General features: G+C 36.4%; 1 protein-coding gene across 3 annotated transcripts in view; it reads left to right on the top strand.

Moving 5' to 3' along the window:
- LOC135209062 (atrial natriuretic peptide-converting enzyme-like) overlaps positions 1–23,211 on the top strand; it is a 1,031,477-nt gene that overhangs the window by 712,124 nt on the left and 296,142 nt on the right. The gene's annotated exons all lie outside the window — the stretch shown is intronic.

Below are 23,211 nucleotides of genomic sequence, written 5' to 3'. Positions count from 1 at the left end.
CGTACCCATAATCATAGGAGCACTAGGCACGATCCCAAGATCTCTGTAAAGGAATCTGGAAAAACTAGAGGCTGAAGTAGCTCCGGGCCTCATGCAGAAGAGTGTGATCCTAGAAACGGCACACATAGTAAGAAAAGTGATGGACTCCTAAGGAGGCAGGATGCAACCCGGAACCCCACACTATAAATACCACCCAGTCGAATTGGAGGACTGTGATAGAGCATAATAATAATAATAATAATAATAATTATAATAATCAATAAAAGATAATAATAATAATAATAATAATAAAAGATAATAATAATAATAATAATAATAATAATAATAATAATAATAATAATAATAATATTAATAATAATAATAATAATAATAATAATAATGATTACATTATTTAATTCTAATGACTTTATCAGTTGGTGGACCCTAATTTATTGTCGATTTTCCACTGCAGTTTTTTTTTACTGCTCAATTTGTTTTCGGTTGTTTTTTATTTATATTTTATTTTATTTATTTATTAATTTTCTTAATATACCAACTTGTCTCCTTCGTAAGCCTTGCTGAAAAAAAGTTATCTAGATTAAGACCAGCTTTTGAATATATTCGACTTATTTTATAATCTGATTATTCCCTCGTCACTCTCAATTTTTTTGCCTTTCTTTATACCTTAAAATCTAACTGTTTTTCGCCTGTTGAAATGCTTATCTTGTTAGTGACTGGCTATTTCTTTTCCTAAATATAAAATAGAAGCCTTTCTTTCAACGGGAGCGTTTTTCCCCCATTATTCGTGGTTTTTCCTTTTTTCCCCTCTACGGTCTAAATTCCCACACCCTACAATTACCCTCTGGTTGGGCAGTCACCCCCGCACTCCGTGCCACATGTTCTTTACTTTTATATATTCGCATGGTCGCAAACGTGCCCTTTTTAATTTTGTGGCTCTCTCTCTCTCTCTCTCTCTCTCTCTCTCCTCTCTCTGTATATATATAAACTATATATATATATATATATATATATATATATATATAATTATATATATATATATATATAAAACATATAGTATATATATAATATGTATATTTGTATATAATTTATAGATAAATGTATATTATATGTATATGTACACATATATTTAATTATTTATATGGATATATATGTACATATAACATATTTATTCATTCATTATATATATAATGTATCTATAAATACGTATATGTGATAATATAGGTATGTTTGTGTATATGCACATATACATACATACATATTCACATGCAGATATATCCCTGCATTTGTGCAATACCTTTGGCAGCTTCATACATTTTTCCCCCTTACCTCCTCTGTACCTGCTTTTTAATATCCGCGTTTGAATACATTCTCATAAAGCTTTCATTCCATAACGTTCAGGTGTCCATTTCTCCCCGTCTAGTCCAGGTCTTCCCACCTGTGACATATCTTCCATTTTATCTCACAATATCGTTCCGGTGACGTTATATCCCTTGCGTGCGAGTGCTTGCTTCTAATTAAATTGACGTGTCGCGTTCTTTCTCTTTATGTTCATTTCTATTTATTGATTTTTTGTGATGCGTGTTTATTTTTTATTCATTCGTTTTTGTGGTGCAAAATTCCACTGAGGCTAGAGGGCTGCAAATTGGTACGTTGATCATCCATCCTCCAATCATCAAACATACCGAATTGAAGCCCTCTAGCCTCGGTAGTCTTAACTTTATTTCAGGTTAAGGTTAGCTATGGATCGTAAGTGTGGCACCGCTAAAATTGCCAGCCATCAACGCATCCTCACTTGACCGCATCGGGGTTTAGAGTTTTATACTGCAGCACATCGAGAGTTTCGCACATTATACGCTGTACAGCAAACTCGATTGCGCTGAAGAAACTTCGGCGCATTTTTTAGTTGTTATTTACCGAAGTACTACATATACACCTTCCTGTTTTTCTGTTTAATACTTTTTGCATTTATTGACTTGATGACTGATTTACTAAATTCGTAAAAGGTTCTGTTTCGTTTTTATCTTTTGCTCGGTGCATTTTCTAAGCTTATTAAATTGACAGACAGAGAAATAGATACATTGGTAGATAGATAGATAGTTTGGTAAGTAGATAGGTGCAGATAAAATGAGTGTGTGGTTTGCGTTGTATAAATCACTAACAAAAGATATTAAAAGTTACATGTCAGAGAAAGGTCGTTTGATATCCATGAACGATGGTTTTGCATTCATGATGAACGCTTAACCTAAGAACACCAGTAACGTGATTCACTGATAACTATGCAAGAGGTCAGACAAGACGGTCAGAATAAGAGACATTCTATATTTCAAGAGACAGGGCACACTGCTGCCTCTCCGCTCTCCTGACAAGTGTCGTTGTTGGTGAGAAATGGCAAAGCGCTTGACACATCGGCCTGTACTAATTCTTAATGATTCAGCTGCTCTTATGCAAAGCCAGATAACAGTCGTCATTACTGATTGCACCCTTTAACACACACACACACACACACACACACTCACACACACACACACACACACACATATATATATATATATATATATATATATATATATATATATATATATATATATATATATAAAGTATAAAAGGTCCATTAAAACACTCTGGTTTATAGCTAAGGACTTTATTTCGGTGGACTAACTTCAACCCTTATCAAGTAGTGAATGACCACCACCTGATAAGGGTGGAAGTTAGTCCACCGAAATATAGTCCTTAGCTCTAAACCAGTGTTTTGATAGGTGTTTTGTACTTGAGACGTATCCTGTTTTACACACACACACACACACACACACACACAAACATATATATATATATATAATATATATATATATATATATATATATATATATATATATATATATATATGTATATAGTATGTATGTATGTATGTATTTTACCCCATACAGTAAACTAGGCACCCAGAGAGAGAGAGAGAGAGGGAATCATTATCTTATCTTTCGCAATCACTTACCATTTATTGAGATTAAATTTACCAGTAAACTTTTTCAACTTCATTCTCGTCGACTTTTTTTTTTTTTCTTTTTTTTTTGCCACAACAAAGTCCAAGTTTTTTCTATTCTGTTTAAAAGTTACGTTTTTTGGTTTCGCAAATCACAGCAGGTGCTTTTGTTTTGTGTGGTTCCATTCTTTTTGGGGGAATTTTTATTTCTCTCTCTCTCTCTCTCTCTCTCTCTCTCTCTCTCTCTCTCTATCTATCTTTTTATTCTGAGAACCTCTTCGTCACTAAGATATATCCAAGTTACATAAGTGATACTGCGAATATACGCACAAACACACGTGCAAATACATATATGTATGTGTGTGTTATATGTACACGTAAGTATGTGTATATATATATATATATATATATGTGTGTGTGTTGTGTGTGTGTGTGTGTGTGTGTATGTGTGTGTGTGTTTTCTTATATGTAGTATGTATCTTTATATATACGTATATATTTAACATATCTGAGTCAAACGTGGTCGTTGAGGCAATTGTGGTTTTAAAATCAAGTGCTCTAGCACCAACCATGATTTTAAGGAGGGCATTTATTAGTGCTAAGAATAAATCCATGATTTTGTTCGGGGGGGATGGAGTGAAAACCATCATTTATCGTAAATTCCAGAGACTAGAAACTAAGGATAAGAATAGTTGGATGTCGACTTTTATATCTTCGTTAAAGCAGCAGTATATAAAAGCTGTTGACTTTTCCATCTAAATTCTGTTTTCTACTTTTTCTGAGGCGTCTTCAGGGGTGGTGGGTGTTGGGGGGGGGGGGGGGCAGCTCCTCCCGAGTGAAATGGTCTGCTTCTGCACAACATTCTGTGTTGTTTTAGATTAAGCTGGCCTTATACCAGCACGGGCTCTTGAGAACAGTCTAGCTGAGCTGAGAATGATGGAATTCTTCAGAATAAAGAAATATAGCCGATTTTAGCCTGTACACACACACACACACACACACACACACACACACACACATATATATATATATATATATATATATATATATATATATATTATTATATATGTGTGTGTGTGTGTGTGTGTGTGTATGTATATATGATTGATTGATTGATTGATTGATGTAAAAATGTACCATTGCGTCCCAACAACTTGTATTAATATATATACACATTACGTATATACAGGTGTATAATATATATATTATATATATATATATATATATATATGTATATATATATAATATATATATTATTATATATATATTATATATATATATATATTATTCATAATTGTACATTCCTTTAGTGTCTTCCCGCTTAAAACTTGTTTGTTAAGGGAATTAACGAAATATCGGTTTGTTTGTTGTTTCCGATGTTCTCTATTTGTTTCGATATTCCGTTTCTGTTTATTTCTTCACTTATCTTACAAATGGTGACTTTGTATATCATGTGAATTATTGATCATTTTAATTCATTTTCATTATTATTGTTAAACCTTTTAAAAATGGAGTATTTATGTTACACTTATGTGTGTTTGGATGGCCGTAGTTCAATTGTTTCTTTGTCACGGTAAACATGTGAATTGAAAAATAGTAAATATGTAAAATACATACATATCCAAATATGTATGCGTGAATTATCTATCTTTTTAATTAATTTTCATTATTATTGCCATTTACACTATGTGTATTGATCGGCGTCGTTCAATTGTTTCTCTGTCACGGTAAGCATCATCATCGAAAAGATGATAATATTAATAGTATGAAACTATTTTTTTTAATTCCTCTTTATATTTCTTGAATGAGTCATCGTAACCACCAATATCACTGTCACTATTCATAGACGTGGGCGTGGATCATCACCATCACCATCATCACCATCACCATCAATACCATTCATAGATGTGGTCTGGGTAACCGAAACATGTTTCCGGTTCAATTAACCTGCCATTTGTCCCCGTCTGAGCTTCCTGGTCCATCCGGCCGCCGCCTCCGAGAACATATTTTGTCACCCAAAATCAGACATTCCAAGTTGCGGAATCTATTAAAAGTTGTGACTTGTTGTGTGGTGGGGGAGGGGGGAGGGAGGAGGAGGAGGAGGAGGAGGAGGAGGAGCGAGGAGGAGGAGGAGGAGGAGGGGGAAGGTATTGTGAGGAGGAGAGGGTAGGGGGACGATGTAGGAAGAGAGAGGAAGAGGATGTGTTAAGGAGGAGGTGGAGGAAGAAGAGAGAGAGAGAGGTCGGTGGGAAGAGAACGGTCGTTTAAACTTAAAGTTGGGATACCGTCTCTCTCTCTCTCTCTCTCTCTCTCTCTCTCTCTCTCTCTCTCTGGCAGTGTGGTTATTACAGAGGAATTAAATGTGACTTCTCACATTGTGAGGCAGCCAAGAATGCGGTTCTTTTTCTCCCGTCTGTGAGGAAATGAGACGCTTTGATTGGCAGTTACAAATTTGGGGATTCTTTCTGATGAATATTTGTTTTAAATTGCTTAGAGGAAAACTGACGTATATTTATATTGAATGGACAAACGTTCATTTACTTGCACAGCTTTCAGGAGCAAAGAGACGTTCATTGTTGTAACTTTAATAAGTGATTTAACTTGTATTTACGTGAATTAAGAAGCAAACCGACATTCAGACATTTATTTGCAATATTTTGAGAAGCTAATCAGATATTTATTTACAATATTTTGAGAAGCTAATCACATATTCATTTGCAATATTTTGAAAAGCTAATGGGGAAATGTAGTTGTTCATGAACATGCCAAACATTTCACTGCGTCAATGTCTCAGAAACAGACTTGCATTTAAGACTTAAACTTAAAGTTGTCATGAACAGATAAGTATTTGTAGTCATTCAATATTTGCTGACAAAGTTAGTAGTCACAAGCAAGCAGACTTGCAGATATTTCAGCAGGCAATCTAGTTATGTGCTGGCGTCAAGCAAACGAATACTATCGTTCATTTAACTCTTTGTGGTATCTGAAGGGATTTTATTTTATAATATCCTTTGGTTTATTTTTTTACAGGTTTGAATTGAAGTAATAATAGGACTGTTAGTTCTCTAAATCTTGGACCTACTAATTAAAGCTGAATTAAAGAGAACAGTATAATTGAGGGTGGTCTTTTTTTTTTTTTCTTCTTTTTTTTGAAGGTTGGTTGCTTTCAGGAAAATTAAAGTAAATAAAGAGATAATCAGCAGTTTCTGATCATCTGAAATACCTGCTAACCTCCATAAAAACGCGTGCTTATCTGTATAGCCTGCTTTTTATTTGACATTTTACAAAATCAAACCTAAACGGGCAGTATAGCTTACATTACTCTCTCCCAGACTCTTATAAACATTCTTTACTTTTTTGCTTTCTTTCCACAGCCTGGGATAGAATAAGATGTTTTAGTTGTCTGTCTCATTTGCTGCTGTTTGAACGGAAATCTCTCCGATCAAATTACGTACAGATTTAACATTAATTTGACTTCATTGGTGAAACCCAGTTCGACCCTAATTCACTTTCATTTACGACATCGACCTTGATAATAACAGTTTGTCTTCGTGAGTGACACCTAATTTAGCGTAATGTGACCTCATGCATGGAGCCGTATTTGATTTTTATTTCGCTTTATAATGTCCATTACTTTTAGTTTTCTGCAAAAGAAAACTGTTGTCCTGACTATGTTTGTCCGTCCGCCCGCAGATCTTAAAAACTACTGAGGCTAGAAGGCTGCAAATTGGCATGTTGATCAACAACCCTCCAATCATTAAACATACCAAATTGCAGCCCTCTAGCCTCAGTAGTTTTTATTTCATTTTATTTAAGGTTAAAGTTAGCCATAATCGTACTTCTGGCAGCGCTATAGGTACTAACAACATAAAGAACCACCAGACCGTGGCTGAATTTCATGGGCCGCGGCTAAGAGTTTTATCGGTGGGTGAGGCCACCTACGGACAGAAAATTCGTTTTTTTGCGCATTTTTTACTTCTTTTTATTTGACTTCATCAGAAAACACCAACTTCTATAGATGAGAGGGTGATGAGTTTCATCTTATTCCTCCACATCCATCGCTGATACGAAGATTACCGAGAAGATCGTGTACATAATACCCAGATCTGCGTTTCCTTTTCTCTCAAGAAATTTGTTATTATGTACCCTGGTGTCCTTACACTCGTATAAAGAAGGGATTTGAAATTTAAATTATATTTGTCTCTTTCATATCTCGGAGTTCATTCGGCGTCAGGACCCAAGTAGATGGGACGCCAATAACTCACAACCATTTCATTTCAAATTCCTATTAATAATAATTGGTTTAAACTGAATTCTTTCACTTTCAAATCCTCTTCTGAAAGATTCTGAAATCTAAACATTTCATGACTTTGAAGTGCAGAATGATTTATTTTAAACATATAAATTTGAGATATCAGCAAGCTTCTTGTTCATTAAAGACTTAAGAACTAGATAAAAAGGAGCTCCAGTAAGTTATGCTGAGCTGATACTTCCCAGTTCATTGTCTGGAGATCGAGAGGATCTCTGTTATGTTGGGGAGAGAGGAATGAGGGAGCCGTTAATGAATCTCGGAATTGCTTCTTGCTGTTGAGCCATAGAATCGCTGCTCGAGTTCATTTTATTTCGCTAGTTTCTTCGGTACACACACACACACACACACACACACACACACACACACACACACACACATATATATATATATATATATATATATATATATATATATATATATATATCCATATATATATATATATATATATATGTATATACATAATGGGCAATTGGAGAGGCATTCTGTTTTCTATCCATTCATTTAGAAGCCGATGTTTCTTGTCAATGTATATATATATATATATATATATATATATATATATATATATATATATATTATATAAAACATACCCTGTCAACATTGCAGGCATTGTTTCGAAAGGTATTTCCTTTTGATTCAAGATACTAAATCTTGAAATCTGTTGTTTCAGTTTCCTTGTGGCCATATAACGTTTTCTTTTTATATATTTTGTATTACGTTGTTATTTCTGTGACAAAATATATATAGAAATACGTGTACGTGTGTGGAGAGAGAGAAAGAGAGAGAGTATTACGAAATCATTGGTATTGATCTAGCTCAGATGGAATTCGACAGAGCTAATCTTACACCCATAAAATAAAATAACCAGCAATGGATGAATAAAATACAATTCCTTGCAATAAAAATATAAATTAATTATGAGGTAATATTAGTAGTTGTTTTCGAGGGACTTATTCGCCCTTGAATGATTTCAGGCTAATATTCATCTATGGAAAATATTACGAAACGACTCCAACGGTAATTTTATACGACCGAATGATTTTATTTTGATATTTCTTTGTGTGGATAGAAATATCTAACTTTAGGCTGTGGGTCCTTTCCCCCCCCAAAAAAAAGCCATAGAGACATTCCTGTCTCCGTCGAACTGGAAATAAATTGAAAACGGAAGAAAGACTTCATAAGGCAAAAGCGCTTTTTCGGTATTTACAGGCGACCGAAGTCTAAAGAATGGAACTGAGTTTTGTAGCATATATGGGTTTAATATTCGTTACTTGAGAAGGCCGCTTGGTCTTTTAGGGTTTCTTCCTATACGCGTGTCTAATATCATTATGTTTCTTAAAAGAAAAGAAGGTGGTATCAAAGAAGCGTATATATTCTCACTTACATACATTATATATATGTATGTATGTATATATATATAATATATATTATATATATATATGTGTGTGTGTGTGTGTGTGTATGTATGTATGTATGTATGTATACATATATATAGTATATACATATAGCAAATATATACAATATATTATATATATACTATATATACATATATATATACTCTATATATATATATATATATATATATATATATATATAAAGAGAGAGAGAGAGAGAGAGAGAGAGAGAGAGAGAGAGAGAGAGAGCAAAAAAACAGTTAAATAAATAAAGCGCCAATTCTTGGTATGAGTGGGAAAGGAACGTGTGTATGTGTGATATATATATATATATATATATATATATATATATATATATATATATAGAAAGTCCACAAAAAAGAACAGTTAAACGAATAGACCACCAGTTCTTGTTATGAGTGGGAAGGAAACAGTCTCCAATTAGAGCAGTCTGAGTATAATACTTATTTCAAAAGATACTTATAAATATCAATGAACTAAATTCTCAGTAGTTAAATGTATTCCACACATTCTCCATATCTTCCTAGAGAGAGTCCTGACCCTTCTTCCTTAGGTCTTCGTTGCAGTGGTGTGGCTTACTTCAACCCAGAAATATTGCCCACTTGTAAAGTAACCCCTCATCGTTAAGGTGCATTTCTGCCCAAGGGGTACCAGTCGGAACTGCCAGACTGCACGAAGACGCTTCTTACCATTCGGTTCGCTTTGAATTCTTTCCCCTCAGTCGTGTTTCTTCTGTCGACCGCCTTGCACGGCACGATCTCAATGAACGCGCAGCTTGACACGAACACCACGCAGCACTTGAAGAACGCACCACATCTCGTGAACGAGAAGTACTACTACAAAAATTCGCTGAAGTTCCTTCGGCACAGTCTAGTTTTCTGTGCAGCGTATAATTCTGTATGAAACGCTAAGCCACGGCTCATGAAACTCTCAGTCGCGGCCCATGACACTTTCAGCCACGTCCCGGTGGTGATGGGACCAATATCGATGCCAGGTGCACGATGACCGCTAACTTTAATCTTATATAAAGTAAAAACTACGGAGGCTAGAGGGCTACAATTTGCTATGTTTGATGATTGGAGAGTGGATGAACAACATATCAATTTGCAGCCTTCTAGCGTCTGTAGTTTTTACGATCTGAGAGCAAACAAAAGAAGTGCGGACGGACAGGCAAATAGCCAATTCAATAGTTTTCTTTTACAGCAAACTAAAAATTATGTAATACGCAATTGCAGCTTGTAGTTAGAGATTTCTTTGAATGCAGAGGCGGATGGAACAGGCAACCCAGTATCCTTACATTCCGCTGTCATGTTATAAATGCGAAAAAGAGTTCGGACAATATGAAAAGTATGGAGTTTCACTTCGACCGGGGACTTTTTTTTTGGGGGGCGGGGGGTGGGGGAGGGGGGACTGTTCCATGGTAATGATGATAAGGGCATGGGGCTAGCAACTTCATCCCATGAATGCAAGGTGATACTCGGAAAATTAACACTTCTGGGAGCGCCTTAGATGATCCATTGATTTTCACTTGGATGGATTTCTCTTCGGTCTACTTCATAGCTCCAGTGAAAGCCATATAATAGACCATTTGTCCATTGGTCGTTGCTGCTAATTACGTGTGATTGTTCTCCTTTAATGATGGCGATAATAATAAAGTTTGAAAAACTGAGGCCGAAAGATAAACAGAAAAAAAAAACCTGTTCATTTAAACAACCGCAACTCTAATTTTAATAAGCGATTCTGCGCCATCATCCGGGGTTAATAAAGCTATTTGGCATAACATCAATTTCCCATTATAACTAACAGTTATCAAGTAACGTTGGGCTGGACGCTAATTGGGCATGACCAACAATTTCCTATTATAGCTGTTATTAAGTAGTCGATCATCGTAATGTTGCGCTGAACTAATAACGGCCAACGCGGCGATTGGTAACCTATGACTCACACCCACCGAAATGACATATCGAAGCGCTCCCGTAATTAAAACGACCCTAACAAGGTGTGGCCATTATTACATTAATTAACTCCTAACCACCTTGCTGCGTTTTTTTAACAGTAATAACGAGTGTTGATGATGATGATGATGTCAGATGAAAATAACGCTTTCTATTTCATTATAAAAGATTAACAAAGCACTCAGGGAGTGCATGGTTTTGCCTACATCGAGCCTCTGTGGACGAGGACGTATGATCATTTTGGATAACAAAGTCTATGGTATCGGTGGGTTTGGTTTCGGTTTCTGAGTTTGGAACGTTTTCGACAAGACTGAGACCTTATAACGTTTTTTTTAACCTTATGACTATGACAAAGTCACCATACTGACTAGGGTATGTTAAAAATAAAGCTAAACGTTCGCATGAACAGGAAATACTATCTACAGAAAGAGTAGTTTTACCCTAGCAAAAAAAAAAAAAGACGAAGAAGATTAGATACACAAGCTGTGTGTTTAATGAGCAATGAAGCTTTTTGCATCCCCTTTGTCAAGGGAATGTTTCTTCACACCTCTTACAAAAAGAAAAAAAATCCCGTGAAAAATTTTGTATTTCACTTCATGAAATAAAGATAGAATTACTTCATGTTTTAATCTATAAAGTTTATATATCCTGTACGATATAAGAATGATCTTTTATGTACAATAAATTAGTTAAAATAATCTCTTAAAATAACTAATGAAATCACGAGCGAATATATTTTAAAACGTGCCTTGTACGTATGTGTTTATTTAGTATATTTATATATTTTTTTTTCATTCGTCGCTTGACCACCCTTTTCTCGCGTTCCCCATTTTTCCGAAAAGTAAAAGCCATAATGGGCCAAAAATTTTCGGGTGCTTTTGTCCCATTGAAAGGGGTCGTGTGTACATGTTCGCATTCCACTGCATAGACGCCAGAGGGGGAATAAAAGTAGTTTTTATGGGGAATGAAAGGAATATTTCTTTATTGCGTCTGTTGATACTTTCAATTTTGTTGTACTGAAGTGGATTCTCTTTCCTGTCAGTGCGTGTATATATAGTATATATATATATATATATATATATATATATATATATATATGTGTGTGTGTGTGTGTGTGTGTGTCTGTGTGTGTGTGTGTGTATGTTTGTGTGTATACATATACACATATATATATATATGTATTTAAATATGTATATTACATATGTTGTGCGTGGTGGGCGCGCGTTTGTATGTATGAGTAAATGTGTGTTTTAGTGTATATACTTGAAAACATACATAATATATAATATATATAAATATTATATATATATATATATATGTGTGTGTGTGTGTGTGTGTGCGTGTGTGTGTGTAGATATATATAGTATATATATTATCCTATATATATATATATATTATATATATATTATATATATATATATGTGTGTGTGTGTGTGTGTGTGTAGTATATATATAATATATATATATATATATATATATGTAGATATATATATATATGTAGTATATATATATATATATATATATATATATACGTATATATATATATATATATATATATATATATATATATACATGTATGTGTGTGGTGTGTGTGTGTGTAGTATTTGGTGATGGGAAGGAGATTCCACAGAAAGTAAGAGAAGGAGTTTGAAATTGTTAGTCAGAGGAAGAGAATTTCGAGAGCAAATTTTTGAAAGTGGCTGATATGACTGAGTATTGTAGGATGACAGGAAAGGTAAGTCACCAAGTGAGTGAAGCAAGGAAAGTAGCATGGTGTAGGTAAAGGTTTAAAAAGGACCATCGTTGAGTCAACTCTCCTTAATGGAATTGAAGAGTTGATGCTGAATGCAAATGTAAGAAAAGGGTTGAAACAGTGTAGGATAACTGTATGCTTGATAAATTTAGTGATTAAAAAGTGAGTGGTTAGAAAAGTGCAGATATGTAATCTGGAAAAAAGTTAACATAGGTACAAGGATTGTCCATAGCGTATTGATATAACTTTGTTATGGTGTAGGAATGAAGTTCTGGAAGCGGGTGAAAAGCTGGAATAATTTGAAAGTATCAGAATGAAGGCGAGGAATACCCAGCAAGTCTTGAACAGAGAGTATGGAAAAGCCATTGGAAAGGAAAGATCTTGATATCCAAGAAGCAAGAAATTGCGTCCTATTTAGAGATGAATATTAGGTCAGCGTGTCAGGAGGTTTGAAGTTTGCTAATGATTCATATCTGTAAGTGTATGCTGCGTTTAATGCTCTAGTGGAAGTTTTCTGCATTGTGGGTTCATCCTCAATGTTGCAATTCGAGGTGTGTGTTGCAGTGGCTATTACTTGTTTTTTCTGTGTATGTCATTATGGTATGGGATACAACATGTATATAATATATATATATATATATATATATATTATATATATAATATATTATAAATATATATATATCTATATATATAACATATATAGTGTGTGTATGCATGTATTCATGTTATACATATATATATATATATATATATACACTAAACATTATATATATATATACATATGCACTAAATATTATGAGTATATATACATATATAATATATAATATATATTATATTAAGATATATATATATATATATATTGTATTATATATACAATCTACGTTTGAAACCTTTCCTGTGACAGTTAACTTAGGTAAATCAAATTTTAATTCATTTCATTCTCGTCACTTTTCCGTCCCTTTTGATATGTGACATTTTTCAATATAGACTAGACTCTCTCTCTTCGCCTCTCTCCTCTCTCTCTCTCTCGTCTCCTCCTCTCTTCTCTCTCTCTCATCGTCTCTCTCTCTCTAAATCGAGGGGAGGATAAGAAGCCATGGTGGCTATTAAAGATACTTATATAAACTGGTAAAAAATAAACCTTTGCACTCACTCGCTCTCCCTCTATCTATTTATCTATCTGTGTTATATATATATATATATATATATATATATATATATATATATATATTTCACTTGAAGTCGTTTCCCCAGGCATAGGGCAGCTAGAGAGGAAAAGAAAAGCAAGACGATGGCGCGGTCCCATTCATACTTTCTAGTCTTGGTCTAAACAGAGTGCTCGTAAACAGCAACATCGAACCCCTCTATAGACGTTTCTCGCACCTTGCTTTTCGTATCGCAACATGTGTTGCACGAACAGGTCCTCGAAACCTGTCTTTTTTTATTCACAGGCACACAAATATAAAATTATATATATATATAAATAACATACATACATTATATATATATATATATATATATATATATATATATGATATATGAAACTAATTGTGAGTAGTTATAGCACTGCACTGAGAAATCCAGTCCTGGATCCTCCATGATGAATCCTCTGGCCGGGGTTTTATGAACCCCCCCTTCCCCCTCCCCCAACTACCCCGAAAATAATTATATGATTATTCCAGCACTAGATGCCAGGATGAAAAATATCGGATGCTCACTAATCATTCCAGTATGATCATTCCAGTCATACTGGAATTGCAACTCCCTCCTTCCTCTGACATCGGAAATAACGCTGTTCCCTTGGCAATTCCAGTACTTGTAAGTTCCAGCACTGAATGGAATTCTCCCTGGATTTATTCTCAGCGGTTCTGGAAACTGACCCCCGACCCACAAATAACGCTGTGGGTAATTTCAACACTTGTAAAGTTTCAATAGTCCCGAATGCTCTTTGATCACTCCTATAACCATGGATAGTGTCATCCGCCCCCACCCCCCCCCCCCCCCCTCCCCCATGAATATATGAAGAACTCCGGGTTTTCCATGGAATGCAAATCCTTAGGACATTAACTAAATCTGCCCCATTTAGATAACGTTTGACGATATGACGATATATTGCGCGATACAGGCAATGGCATTTCCAGTCACATTCGACGCTGTGACTGAAGGAGGCCTGCTGGCTGGAAGTAGAATTTCATTCCCTGACTTCCATTTCTTCCGGTTTTCTTTGGCAAAGTGTTTTCCTGGCGATAATTTTGGACCCTTTTTCAAGCGGATAAGTCTAGGTAAAGTTCCTCTCTTTCTCTCTCTCTTCTCTCTCTCTCTCTCTCTCTCTCTCTTTCTCTCTCCTCTCTCTCCTCTCTCTCTCTCTCTCTCTGGAGGATAATTACACAGTTCCTTTAGCCTGTTCTTGAGTTGTTCTTATATTTCTTTGGAATCTGATGTTGACACTTTTTAGGAAGTGTGTGTGTTGTTCTTTTACGTGGTTGGATTTGGCTGTTGCATATGCTTGGCTTTTTTACCTTTCTTAATGGTTGTGAAATCAGTTATATGTGTGGATGAATTATTAGTTAAAAATATTTACCACATGTGGTACAGGTCGTTATCAGATATATTTAGATACTGTTATATAAGGTTTTCGTGATCGTTAATTTAGGTCCAAGGACTGTGCTGATTATCGAGCTTTTCATAAAGGAAACATGAAGGTACAAGGTGCTGAAGACACACGGAACAAGGTCAGTAGAGACCTTCTTGGACCTAAAGGACGTTAATAATTTGTACATCAGTTTACAATTTCTCAAATGATTTTAAATCTACCCACCACCTAGACCCGATAGAGAGAGAGAGAGAGAGAGAGAGAGAGAGAGAGAGAGAGATTAAATGTATAATCATATTTTTATCTGCTCCCAGTTTTAGAAGTGAATCTACATTTGCAGCAGAGAGAGAGAGAGAGAGAGAGAGAGAGAGAGAGAGAGAGAGAGAGAGAGAGAGATTAAATGTATAATCATATTTTTATCTGCTCCCAGTTTTAGAAGTGAATCTACATTTGCAGCCGAGAGAGAGAGAGAGAGAAATTTAATATTAGATAGTAAAGTAGTTATCTGCCCAATTTTAGAAATAAACCTACATGTGCAGCAGAGAGAGAGAGAGAGAGAGAAGAGAGAGAGAGAGAGAGAGAGAGAGATTCAATATTACATAGCAAAGTAGTTTTCTACCCAGTTTAGAATTTAATAAACTTACAAAACTACAGGAAGAGAGAGAGAGAGAGAGAGAGAGAGAGAGAGAAGAGAGAAATGAAATGTGTTTATATTTTTATCTGCTCCTAATTTTAGAAGTGAACCCACTATGCAGCAAAGAGAGAGAGAGAGAGAGAGAGAGAGAGAGATTCAATATTAGATAGTCAAGTAGTTTCCTAACCAGTTTTAGAATTTAAACTTGCAAAACTACAAAGAGAGAGAGAGAGAGAAAGAGAGAGAGAGAGAGAGAGAAAGATTTATATGTACTCCACTAGCATGTGGCTTTGAAATAATCCTATGGGTGTAATAAAATGTACAAACGTTTATTCGTTGCCAATAAGGATTAAATCTGGATGAAGTACATTCACGCACACAAACGCCCGCTGAGAAAGATGAGTGGGAGGAGGAGAACTCATACCCTCATTTTTTTCTGCTGAACCATTTCACCGTTATTGTATTGTCCCCATATGTTAAGCATATATATATAGTATAATATATATATATATATATATATATATATACATATATATACATATATATATATATATATATATATATATGTAAATGATATATTTATATAAATATGTATGTATTATATTGTATGTATATATATGTGTGTGTGTGTAAATGTAATAGCCACAATGTCCTCTTAATTTCTCATTTACACAATAAGGTTCAGAGGCCAGAATGCCCGTATGTGAAAAGAAGAAAATGGGAGAATGTAAAGAAAAAATATAAATCAACAAATGTTAATACATATATGAAGGGCAAATTTCTGAAATAAATAAGTGGTGCATGACATTCTCCAGTACTTTTACTGCCTCGAAAAAAAAATAGTTGAAAAGTCGACTTTTTAATAATGCCAAGTTTTAATCCGTATCACTGTGTACATAAACCTGCATATTGAAAGTGTATACATACATATTTATACGTTTCTGTAAAAGGAAACAATTGTGGCGGCTTTGTCTGTCCGTCCGCACTATTCTGTCCGCCCTCAGATCTTAAAAACTACTGATGCTAGAGGGCTGGAAATTGGTATGTTGATCACCCACCCTCCAGTCACCAGACATACCAAATTGCAGCCCTCTAGCCTCAATAGTTTTCATTTTATTTACGTTAAAGTTAGCCATAATCATGCGTCTGGCAACACTAGGTGACAAGCCACCACCGGGCCGCGATTAGAGATGCATGGGCCACGTCCCATACGGCATTATACCGAGACCACCGACAGATACAGGTTGTCCATAAATTCCAGTACCATTACAAGTATTTATTGCTCAGAATGGTACCGGGACTTTATGGACACCCTGTAGATCTATCTTTGATTGCGCCGAAGAAACTTCGGCGCATTTTTTTACTTGTTTATATTGTATTTAAAAAATGTTTTCCCTCCACGTTGTGTAAAAAAAAGATGTGACCTATTCAATATGTTGACCGTAACTTGGTGTTACGTAACTCTGAAGAAACCTCTGACATACCAACCCATTTCCATCGTCCTCAGCCGCCCTCTTATTCTCTATTTATTCAATTATTTGCTTATCTATTCATCTACTCGTTTTTGTTATTTTATTCCTTTTACGTAACTCGAAGAAAATCTGTGACTTACCTCCTCTTTTCCTTGGAAATTCTTGGATCTATCTAGAGTGAATGCAACAAATTGAAAGCGTGCAATTTTACTCACTTTTTCCCTTTTCCACACCATTTCCCTCTCTCTCTCTCTCTCTCTCTCTCTCTCTCTCTCTCTCTCTCTCTGGGGACAAGCAATCATAATCCACTTAAATCGAAATTAATGTTGTTTCCTTTGCCTTTTGCCAGCGAAAGACGTCTCATTATTGGTTATCTCTATTACCACTCAACCACCTCCAAACAATTTTCATTTCCCCCCCCCCCCCCCCCTCTCCGCCCACACCAACTCTTCCAAAAACCCCATTCCTCCCCCATTCCCCCTCTATCCCCCTGCCTCTACTACGCCTTCAAACCAGGCTCTCTCTCTCTCTCTCTCTCTCCTCACGATCCTCTATCCCCACCCCCCATCCCCATATTCTTTATTCCAAGTCGTCAGTCCTAGGTTGTACCAGATCCCAGGACCCCCTCTCCCCTCGCCCCCCCCAACCCCAACCCCTCCCCGTTTCCCCAGCCCCGTCGGTTGGACGGGACCTCGTCTCTCCATTTGAAGGTTACTTTTGTCCTGTTGTGATTTTTCTTTCCCCTTTATTTTCCCTACAGATGCTTTTGTTCCTCTTCATAACGTTGATAATGAGGACGGTAACGATGAAGAGCTTAATATCAGCGGGACATTGTTGTAGTCTTCTACTTGATATGGAATCTTGCTTTTTTTTTTTTTTTCTTTTTTTACAAAATGTGAACTTCTCTTTCCAGTTGCTACAAAGCCGTACTTGCAGTTCTTAGAAAATATCTATCTTTATCTCTCTGAATTTCGATACCTGCACCTTACCTTGTTATTATGACGCAACGGAGATAGATTATGGATAAAGAACAAATCCTTTGCCTCTATAGTTATGAAAAACTCTCTCTCTCTCTCTCTCTCTCTCTCTCTCTCTCTCTCTCTCTCTCCATCTTTATAGCAATCCATATTTCTCAGGATTTATCCCGTCTCCCTGAAGTAGCAGGTAGTATTAATTTACACGATGGCTTTAAGCCAGCGCGGCCTCTTGCACTTCTCATGGTAATCTCTCTCTCTCTCTCTCTCTCTCTCTCTCTCTCTCTCTCTCTCTCTCTCTTCGTGTGTGTGTGTGTGTGTGTGTTACATAAAGTCTGATACTCTTTTCGTCGTAATTAACACAAAACTAGATTGACCAGGCCTTGTGAAGGTCATGATCTCGAACCTTTCTTAGAAAGTCCTCTCTCTCTCTCTCTCTCTCTCTCTCTCTCTCTCTCTCTCTCTCTCTCTCTCTCCTTTTTCAATATCTGTCGACTCTAGGTATGGGTTAGGCAGCATCCTTTCAGTTTCACTCAGTTATCCCAAAGGAAACTAGATAGGCATAAGGGATTTGTCTCCTCACTGATCCCAATCCTTCACTCCTAGATGGTAGAAGTGTTTGGCAGGACTTCGATGACACGGAAAGTATATAGTTTTTCAGAATTTCAAAATCTTATAGAGACCTAGAATGAGGAAAGATTTTTCTTCTGTTCCAAAGATATACGCTCGTCCCATTATTATTATTATTATTATTATTAATTTCCCATTATTCTATTATATATTATTATGATTCTTATTACTTATTCGTTTAAACAGAATGGCAGTATCAGTGGAATTTATTTATATAAGGTCTTTTCAATTCTTATATAAAATCAGTTCCACAGATGCTGCCATTCTTTTTAACCGAACGTGCTTGAATGAGGGTCTTCTCCCTTAATTTATTATTATTATTATTATTTATTATTATTATTATTATTTGATTATTATTATTATTTTATTATTATTATTATTATTATATTATTGAAAATCTCATAATCAGAATCAAAAAAAAATAAAATGGCGAAGAAGTTTCCAGTGATGTCATGTAAATATATATCAAGAATCTTGTTTAAAATAACTCGGGAACCTTCTCGATTCTTTTTAGATACTGAGGTCTAACTACTACACACACACACACACACACACACACACACACACACACACACACACATATATATATATATATAATATATATATATATATTATATAATATATATATAATATAGTGTGTGTGGAATTTTTTCAACGTTATTATTATTATTACTATTATTATTATTATTATTATTATTAGTTATTATATTATTATTATTAGTATTATTATTATTATTATCGCTTAAAATAAAATTGTTTATTGACTTTGGGATTCTTCTTGTTATCTCTACCAACCTCGTTGTCTATCTGTCTGTCTACAGGACAACGCAAAACGTCATATGTATTTCGTCCAATTATGATGGAGGGAGGGATAGCAGTGGGCGATGGGTGTCTTGATTAGATTTTGGGGTGGAACAAGTAGTGGTTACGAGGCGGAGTTATGCGCTACTATCTTGATCTTAATTCTCGATCTTCGTCGCATTAAAGGTCTTTAATGGCAGAGGTCAAAGACGACCTCACAAAACTTAAAAATGAAGGGAGGGCCAGAAGTGCTTTATACACGCAAATTAGCTATTTGTTAAAAACCCGAAAGTAGGATGAGAATCCCAAAGCTTAGCCGAGGGAAAGAAAGAGTGGTCGGATCGTGTAATCCGAGAATCAGAGAATCAAGGGTGACCTTACCCTTGGGTTCGTCATATTGTCCTTGATTGCGTCATTGTCACTCCGTGGTCCTTGCGCGCGCATGATTCGTGCATGCTCGGTATTCGATCTCGTCACCATAATAGGATTTGCTTCGGCGAATGCCTCCTGATCATTCCATTGTACAGGCGGGCACCGTGACTTCAGATGTTAATGGTTGACATTTAGGCGGTTTCCAGGCGCTGCAAAGGTGATGGCAGTGTTAATTCGCAGTGTTTCCTCTCTCCTCTCTCTCTCTCTCTCTCTCTCTCTCTCTCTCTAGTGTGCGCGCTAACCACTAGAACCCATTTTTCTCCTACTATATTTCCTCACACTCCAACATATCAAGTGCGAACAGTCTCTCTCTCTCTCCCTCTCTCTCTCTCTCTCTCTCTCTCTCTTTTGCGCGCACGCGCCTGTAGATTAACCTGGCTTTTGTCGTAATGGCCTTTTGACTTTATTAGCGCAGCCTATCTCTCACTTTCTCTCACTTCAGCTGGAATAACTCTTATGCATTCTAGCATTTCAAGCACGTAATATTTCTCTCTCTCTCTCTCTCTCTCTCTCTCTCTCTCTCTCTCTTCTCTCTCACGGAAACACATCCCCTCAGCAACAATTGTCATGCTAAACACGCTCGGGGAGGGCTTGGCGTCACGCTGTTGATCTTATATTAATCTGGAAATTGGAAAGTGGCTGGCTGCCGGCGGTGTGTCTCTCTGCGCGTCCGGTCATTCAATGCCACCAGTGATGTCCCCCTCCCCTCCCCCCCCCCAAGGCCCGCATAGGCCCCACATATCCCTATCCATACTGGTACATGCCCCAGCAACCTCGTAGCCCCACCCACCACCCTCTCCGATCCCAACAGTCAAAGGTCCAGTACTCCACCGCCTCCCCTTCCCCTACACGTCTAGGCAGCCCCCATCCCCCTACCCTAGAATGCACTGGATCCCTAACCCCTTTTCCCTCCCCATAATCCCTATTGGCACTGTCCTCAGTAACTGACCGCGGGAAGGTTGTGGCTCCTAGCCATTGCTCACTAGGATGTGGAATTACGTCTATGCAAAAGAGGGGTGAGAGGGTGTTGGCCATTCCCGACAAAAGGCTGTTGGTTTGGCAAGTCTGGAGGTTCAAGTTTGAAAGGTTAGAGTGTGGGCGGTTTCCAACGTTTATTGCAGGCAATTCAAAACTCGATGACACAGTTTCTTCGCTTGCCATTTCAAGTTGTTAGGTTGTTTATTAGTTTTCATTGATGCAGAACTATTTTCACCGTGATTCTAAGGGTAACAGGGCTTGGTGAATCCCTGGAATAAGAAAGTAAGATTATTCGCTTCGCTCTTATCCCTGGAATAAGAGTGAAGACAGCTTATTGGCTCTTCGCCCTGGAATAAGAGCGAAGAGCAAATAAGCTGTCTTCACTCTTATCCCTGGAATAAAATTGAAGACAGCTTATTCGCTCTTCCCCCTGGAATAAGAGCGAAGAGCAAATAAGCTGTCTTCACTCTTATCCCTGGAATAAGAGTGAACACAGCTTATTCGCTCCTCACCCTGGAATAAGAGCGAAGAGCAAATAAGCTGTCTTCACTCTTATCCCTAGAATAAGAGTGAAGACAGCTTATTCGCTCTTCGCCCTAGAATAAGAGCGAACAAGCTGTCTTCTTTCTTATTCCAGGATTTTGAGGCTCACAGAATTAGCTGTTCTCATTGTTATTCCAGTGAATGAGCTGTCTTCACTCTCATTAAATGGATTTCGAGGCTAAATTAAATGGTTATTTTTACTTTGGCCTCTATTCCAGGAATTACCAAAATTTTTGAATTGGCTGTTTTCACTGTTATTCCAGTGAACGAGCTGTCTTCGTTGTCACTGAATAGATTCCAGTGCTAAGTGGATTCGCTATTTTTGCTGCCATTCCAGGAATTACAAAACCTGGTGAATGAGGTGTTTTCACTGTTATTCCAGGAACCTCAAGGTTTAGTGGATGAGCTGTTTCCACTGTTATTCCAGGAATCTCAAGGTTTAGTGAATGAGCTGTTTCCACTGCCATTCTAGGGATTTGCATTTAAAGAAAGAGCGGTTGCCATTATTCACGGATTTCAAGGCTTAGTGAATAAATCATTAAATGTAGGTTATAAAGCCATGGACTCGGTACTCTCAGCCTTCCAGGGTTTTAGAGAGGAAAAGACGTAGCTGGAGTTATCAAATGAAAGCTGTCCTTCCGGGGAGCTTTAGGATTGGCGAAAGAGTTGTATACATTCCTCTAGGATGGTGCCTAGCGTCGTGGTATGCCGCTCAGATGTCGCGGGTTTGCACCTCCCCTAGGGAGATGGAACATCCCTGACTCTGTATCATGATCAGTTACTGCTGCAGTGTGGGGTCTGCCGTGAGAGGTTGAAACCGACATTCTTTGGAAGCTTGAATTTCAAGCCCCTGTGTGCGAGTTCCATGTGAATAGGTTTCGTATACTGAAATAATAATAATAATATAATAATAATAATAATAATAATAATAATAATGATAATGATAATAATAATAATAATAATAATAATAATAATAATAATAATAATAATAATAATAATAATAATCGTTATTATTCCAGGGAGTTAAGTGCTTAGGGAATGAGCTGTTTACGCCATCATGTCAGTAGTTTTCAGAGCTTAATCAATGATTTCTTTTTACCGTTGTTCTGTGCGTTTCGAGATTTGGTGTGTGATCCTTTTTTCCTGCATGTCGAGCTCTGTTGATTGATTTGTTAGTTCTTACTGGCGTCGCAACATCGATCTCTGTTATTCTAAGGGTTCCGAGGTCCAGCGAACGAACTCTCCGAGTCATTCCCTTACAGAGTCTGTCTTAGTTGCCTTCATCATGTACTATGCTTATAATTATATGCTTTTCGTAATTGAATTTAGTCGAAGAATCATTCCCTTAACTCTGTCTGCCACTTTATCAACCTATGAGCACAGTATTCTATGGAAGTTTGCTCTGCAAATGAACGGTTGTCTAGTTATGTTTCATGTGAATGCTTGCATATTTTTCATAATATTTACTAAACTATTCACCATATACAACGATGAAACAAAAGTTAAATTTACATCATAAATGAATTAAGGACCTACGTAGGAATATCCCGATTTTTTATTACTTCAAATCTATACAAGGTCAAATTTATGACAGTGACCTAAGCGGATATCAAACATAATATAATTGAATAAAAATCTTCATAGTTAACAAAGTCTTGTGTCTCCATTTGGCTTGTGCCTAGTTCCATGAGGATTATTATCGAGGCAAGATGGTGACGCTATATTTTGAACACACTGCACAC

This window comes from Macrobrachium nipponense, chromosome 37 (genome assembly GCF_015104395.2).
Source record: "Macrobrachium nipponense isolate FS-2020 chromosome 37, ASM1510439v2, whole genome shotgun sequence".
Taxonomy (NCBI): Eukaryota; Metazoa; Arthropoda; class Malacostraca; order Decapoda; family Palaemonidae; genus Macrobrachium; species Macrobrachium nipponense.
The sequence above is the reverse complement of the archived record's forward strand: the minus strand, read 5'-3'. Positions and strand labels throughout refer to the sequence as shown.